Genomic DNA, 6228 nt, shown 5'->3' with positions numbered 1-6228 from the left:
AACCTGAGCTAGCAGGGTTTGCAAACAAGCACCTCTAACCACTGAGAAATCTCTCCAGGTCCTATCTGCATACAAGTTTGCATTCATATCTCTGTATCTTTTTGATATTTTTAAAAATATATATTTTATTTATTTATTTGAAAGGGAGAGAGAGAATGGGCACCCCCGTCACTGCAAATGAACTCCAGATGCCTGTGCCCCCTTGTGCCCCTGACTTAGGTGGATCCTGGAGAATCGAACCTGGGTCCTTTGGCTTTTTCAGGCAAATGCCTTAACCACTAAGCCATCTCTCCAGCCCCAGTTTTTCACATTAAGTCTGTGAAATATTTCAATTTGTCACCAATCTCCAAAATAAAATCCATATACTTATGGACCTATGCAATTCAAACCTATGTTGCTCAAGGGCCAATGGTAGTTGTTTTATTTTGTTGTTTTGGCAATGCTGGGAATGGGATAAGGCCTCATGTTTGCTAGCTAAGTGCTTTACCACTTAACTACATTCCCAGTCCCGAACTGTGGCCTTGATTATGGTGGAGATAGTAGTGAGCTGGGCTGGGAAGGAGACTCTCCATTTTTGAAGTTTTGTATTTTCTCTGAGATTACGCTGCTGTAACAAACAGAATACTGCAGATCGAGTAGTATGAAGAACAAACATGTCCAGGAGATGGGGTCATTGCTTCCTGTCTTCAGCCCATTGTTTTTGTAATGGGTAAAGGAGCTATAGCTACTCAAAGGACTTTTTTCTCAAGATAAGGATGAGAGCACAGAGGGCCTCAGAGCACACAGAGCTAATGCACTAACCTCCAACCTGCGCTATTATTCCAGAGAATCTTATTAGGTGTTCAGAGTCAGGGGCATGAGTGGGGGGCATCAGTGGGTAAGGAATGGAGGTCAGCAATTCTGTTGGTCACAAGCCCCTTTGATCCTTTTCTGTCTCTTCAGAGTTTGTTGATGAAACTCAATTGTCCTGTAGACTTTCTGGCATTCTAGATTCTTCTCATCATATTACCATACTGTTATTGGCATATTTCTCTTCTTTTGGTTCTTCCTGGAAATTGGTAGTTGCAGCTTGTGACGTTAAATGCTGATTGTAAGAGATAATGCCTCTGGACATATGCGTGAGGGTATTTCCTGAAAGGATTAACTGAGGGAGACTTTCCTGCAAAGTGGGTGGCTCCTTTTGGCAGGGCACAGATTTAAAGAGGTCTGAGTGAAAAGCAGTGCTGTCTGCTTTCCTTTCCTCCTTTCATACCGTCCCTGCCATCCTTTGCTCACATCAGAGCCCAGCTTCTTTAGTCTTCCGATGTGGACTGAACACCCAGCTCTCCAGGAATCCTACAGGCCTTCGACATCTTTTTGGAGCTGTTGAGATGTTCAGGCTTGTGGACAGGACAGCTACCCAGTTCTCAGTGTCTCCAGCATGTAGATGTCATTATTGGACTGCCCAGCGCAAGTTGTGCAAGCCAATCTAATATATCCCCTTTGTATTAAGTATTTATTTTTTAAAACTTTTTATTGACAGCTTCCATAATTATAGACAATGAACCATGATAATTCCCTCCCCTACCTCCTACAAATCCACCCTCTATCATATCTCCTCCCCCTCTCAATTAGTCTCCCTTTTATTGTGATGTCATCATCTTTTCCTCCTATTATGAAGGTTTGTGTAGATAGTATCAGGCACTGAAAGGTCATGGATATAGGCCATTTTGTGCCTGAAAGATTGCAATAGAAACAGTCCTACCCTTCCTTTGGCTCTTACATTCTTTCTGCCACTTCTTCTGCAATGGACCCTGAGCCTTGGAAGGTGTGATAGAGATGTCTCAGTGCTGAACTCCACTCTCACTTCTGTTCAGCGCTGTGGTGCCTTTTGAGTCATTCCAGTGGACACTGGCATCTAAAAAGAAAGAGAAGCTTCTTTAACCAAAACGAAAGTAGCATTAATATCCAAGTATAAACATTAAGAAAAGTGCTTACAGGGCACTTTGGTGAGCATAATAGCATTTAGCCAGGCAAGAGTAGACATTATTCCTCTAGGGCTCATGATCTCCCCTGTCATAGGCTTTTGACTAGGTTTTCAGTACCAGGCATATATTGCCTCCTGTGGAGTGGGCCTCCAGTCCAATTAGAAGGTAGTTAGTTTCCCCTAATAACATGCCACTATTGCACCTGTTGGCTCATTTGGTCTGGATGGCCACTCTTAAGGCTTGCAATGTCCACTGCTGTTTATCTCCGCTGATGAATTCTGTTTCTGTAGGGATGTATGCAACATAGATTTTTCCAGCTTTCTGTCAGCTGGCCCACAGGGAAGATGTTTTCTGGTGGGAAATCAAGAACCTTGACAATGGCCTGTAATGTTCTGAGGGCATCAGGGACCTCCCTGGCCAACAGCTCATTGGAAAGCATCCCATCCCTGGCACTGCAACCTTTCTAGTAACCATCTATGATTTCTGGGTGTGCCATTATCCAAAGAAGTAGGTTTCCATACAGCTTATTCATAAATCTTAAATTTTTATTGATTCTCCTCCCACCCCAAATCTCCTCCTGTGACCTCACTTAGGCTATTCCACCCCCAGTAATCTGTTCACCTACGTCCATATATTCAATACCCTCTCTGTAGATAGTCCCCTTTCTTCCATCCCTCATAGTCCCTTTCTAGCTTATTGGCCTTAGTTACTGATTTTTACTCCAACTCACGTACAATTGTAAACATTTGTAGCTAGCATCCACATATGACAGAAAACATGTGGCATAGATTTACCATGTGACCCAGCTATACCACTTCCTGGCATATATCCGAAGAGCTCATCACACTTCCTTAGAGATACTTGCACATCCATGTTTATGCTGCTCTATTCATAGTAGCTAGGAAATGGAACCAGCCTAGATGTTCCACAACTGATGAGTGGATAATGAATATTTGGCACATTTATACACTTGAGTTCTATTCAGTGGTAAAGAAAAATGAAATTTGCAGGAAAATGGAAGGATTTGAAAAGGATTATACTAAGTGAGGTAACCCAGGCCCAGAAAACTAAATATTCACTTTAAAAAAATTTTTACTGGGCTGGAGAGATGGCGTAGTGGTTAAGCATTTGCCTATGAAGCCTAAGGACCCCAGTTCGAGGCTCGATTCCCCAGGACCCACATTAGCCAGATGCACAAGGGGGCACACGGGTCTGGAATTCGTTTGGAGTGGCTGGAAGCCCTGGCGCTCCCATTCTCTCTCTTTCTATCTGCCTCTTTCTCTCTCTGACTGTCACTTTCAAATAAATAAATAAAAATAAACCAAAAAAATTAAAAAATATATTTTTATTGATTTGATAGAGAGAAAGAGAAAACAATAAAGAAAGAGAGAATAGGTGTGCCAGGGCTTCTAACCACTGCAAACAAACTCCAGGACTCATGTGTCACTTTGTGCATCTGGCTTTGTGTGGGTACTGGGGAATGGAATCTTTGTCCTTAGGTTTTGCAGGCAAGCATCTCATCCACTGAGTCATCTGTCCAACTCTTAAATATTCATTTTATCTATTCTTTTCTGCTAGAGAATCCTGAATAATACACAGCCACAAATTGATAGGATAAAGGCTCTTTACTGTGTCCTTGATAGGTTGTTATTCTTACTGTATCAAGAGGAACTTAGTGTCCCACTGTGTGTTGTTAGTGGCTGTCTTTGGTCATTGCCTAAGTCTATTATGTGGTTAGAGACTTGCAAAGACGATACCATTCCTTTACTTATTGCTAAAACTCCTACAAAGAAAAACATGGGGACTGGGAATATAGCTCAGCCAATATAGTACTTGTGGGGACCCAAGTTTGATCCTGGCACCCATGTTTAAAAAGAAACATACCCTCACCATCTGTTACCCGAGGTGTAGTTCCTATAGGAAAGCAGACTGCATGTTTGATTCTTCTCTTTACTTATAACCTTCCAGAGCGATATACTTCCCCATCTCCCAAGTTGTCACTGAATAAGCTTTTAGTATCTTTATTAGCTTATGGATAATTAACATAGGTGTAGTATTTTAATTCCTTCATATATGTATGCAAATTGCTACCACTGTAGTCAGTAGAAACTTGTTTTGAGTTTGTTCTTGACATTCTGACACGATTCTCATTGTCTGGGATAGAAGACTTACTGGGATCAATCCCATACTTTGTTTTTGCCTATGTTATTATATTCAGCATCACAAATGTTCTCAGATAACTCAAAATAGCAGCTGAAATGGGGTGTTGCATTGAAGACAATGCTAGATATCTTGGGATAGTGCCTTTCTTATTCCACTGCAGAGTTGGAGGAGTCTTCCGTGAGGAAGTGGGCTTTGACAAAAGACAAGAACGTGTTTCATAACCAGGCTATAAAGAAGAAAGTGGGAGGTGCAGAGTGAAGAGCAGTCCCGGGGTTTTAGGACTTGGGCATTTCTATTTACTCCTTTGTTGGTATGGCTCCTCACAGAATCTTGACCCAGTGTTCTCCAGGGCAGGGTTGGCCAAGCCAAGAAACTTGTGTAACAGCAATTATTGAGTGTAATGGAGTCACTTCAGGGCACAGCTGTCTCTGGACAATAAAACACAGCCTTTAAGCCCTGGGCCTCAGTTTCATATTAGAGCCAACTCCCTGGTTGTTCAGATAACCATTTACAGATCAACCTTTCGCTCCTGGGTTCTGAACAGCTGGTAGCAATTTTCCTGCACTAACTGACTTCTAATTATCCTATACACCACACTTAATTCTTGCCTTGCTGGCCCGATGGTGACTTCACCTACTCATTGTAATTACTCCTTACCCTAACCCTCTTTTCTGTCAGCCCTGCTCTCTTGTCACACCTTCATCTCTAGCAGCATTACAGAGAGTTGGACCTAATTGAACAAAAGGCTCTTGGCAATGGTAATTCTCTCTGGACCAGGAGATGAACTTCTGGTTTTTCTACAACAGGGCACCTAATAGGAAAATGAAGCCCTGGGGAGAAATTATCACCTCAGCAATATTGTAATCTAAAATGTGTCCCTGGATGTCAGTGTCCCTGAGACCTAGTACTGCTGCTTCTGTTGTCATGCTTTTGTTTGTGCTGTTTAATTTAATATCTCCATTATTTTCTCTTCTGAAACGGGAGGGTGAGTGCTTGACCGGCCTACCTTGAAGGTTAAAAAGAGATAATGTACAGTCATGTGTCAATGATCAATGCCTTATTAGGCAATTTCATCATTGTATGCATATGTTAGAGTATATTCACACAAATATTAATGGTCTAGGTAAATCACTTGACTTGGTCTCTTGCTGCAATCTAGAAATACAGTTAGCATGAGATGCTGTCTGCATAATATGACAAGTTGCCTTACAGACAACTCTTTTTATAAGAGGAAGGAATACATTCTAGAATAATGATAAAAATGTAATGCATAGATCAATGACAACCAATTACTATCATCATGCATCATGTTTACTTTGTATGACTGGCAACACAGTAGACTGATTGATATCAGTGTCACCATACCAAAAACACATGAAGAATGCAGTGTGGCTATGATGTCACAGTTGATAGAAAATTTTCAACTCCATTTTAATCTCAGGGGACCATATCATATATGCAATCCTTCATTGGCTATAACATCATTATGTGATGCATGACTGTACATTAATAGAATTAATAAGCTATGAACTTCTATTAAGTATCCAATTTGACAGTGTAAGTTTTATGAAATATTACTATATCTTCTCAGTAAGAGGTAAAGGGAAGGCAGTCTTCCAGGTGTGAATAATAGAGTGTCATTTCCAAAGAGCTTTGCATTTAGTCCTCTACTGAGTCCTCATCACAAATGTTAAGATTAGAAAACTAGAATTGCCCCCTTATGTGGAGAGTCAGAATCACATACACAAAAACTGGAACAAGACAGAGAAACTGAGCATGGTCCCTGCTCAAGGATGACTTGCAAATTCGAGAATGTGTCCTCCCCTCCCCACAAAGGAATGCTGAAGCTCTAACCTCTAGTACCTCACAATGACACCTAATTTGGAATTAGGGTTATTGCAGATATAATTGCTTAGGATGAGGATGAGGTCATTCTACAATGCAGCAAACCTTTAATTCAGCGACTGATGTCTTTTTAAGATGAGAAGACAGAAAACAGAAGGTGACGCGGTAGGGACTAATAGCCCTCTCCTACATCCTCTGGAAACGGAAAGAAAAAGTCTGCCCTGCAACTTCACAAAAAAAGGTGAGAAAGGCA

General features: G+C 41.3%; 1 non-coding gene across 1 annotated transcript; it reads left to right on the top strand.

Annotated features, from left to right (window-relative positions):
- The first annotated feature begins 5852 nt into the window (after window positions 1-5852).
- On the top strand, window positions 5853-5958 carry LOC123461892. The gene has a single exon (XR_006637946.1). It is a non-coding gene; the product is annotated as a U6 spliceosomal RNA (small nuclear RNA).
- Window positions 5959-6228: the final 270 nt, after the last annotated feature.

This window comes from Jaculus jaculus, chromosome 6 (assembly GCF_020740685.1).
Source record: "Jaculus jaculus isolate mJacJac1 chromosome 6, mJacJac1.mat.Y.cur, whole genome shotgun sequence".
In the NCBI taxonomy this organism is placed as follows: domain Eukaryota; kingdom Metazoa; phylum Chordata; class Mammalia; order Rodentia; family Dipodidae; genus Jaculus; species Jaculus jaculus.
Note: the sequence above shows the minus strand (reverse complement) of the source record. Positions and strands in the feature narration are given on the sequence as shown.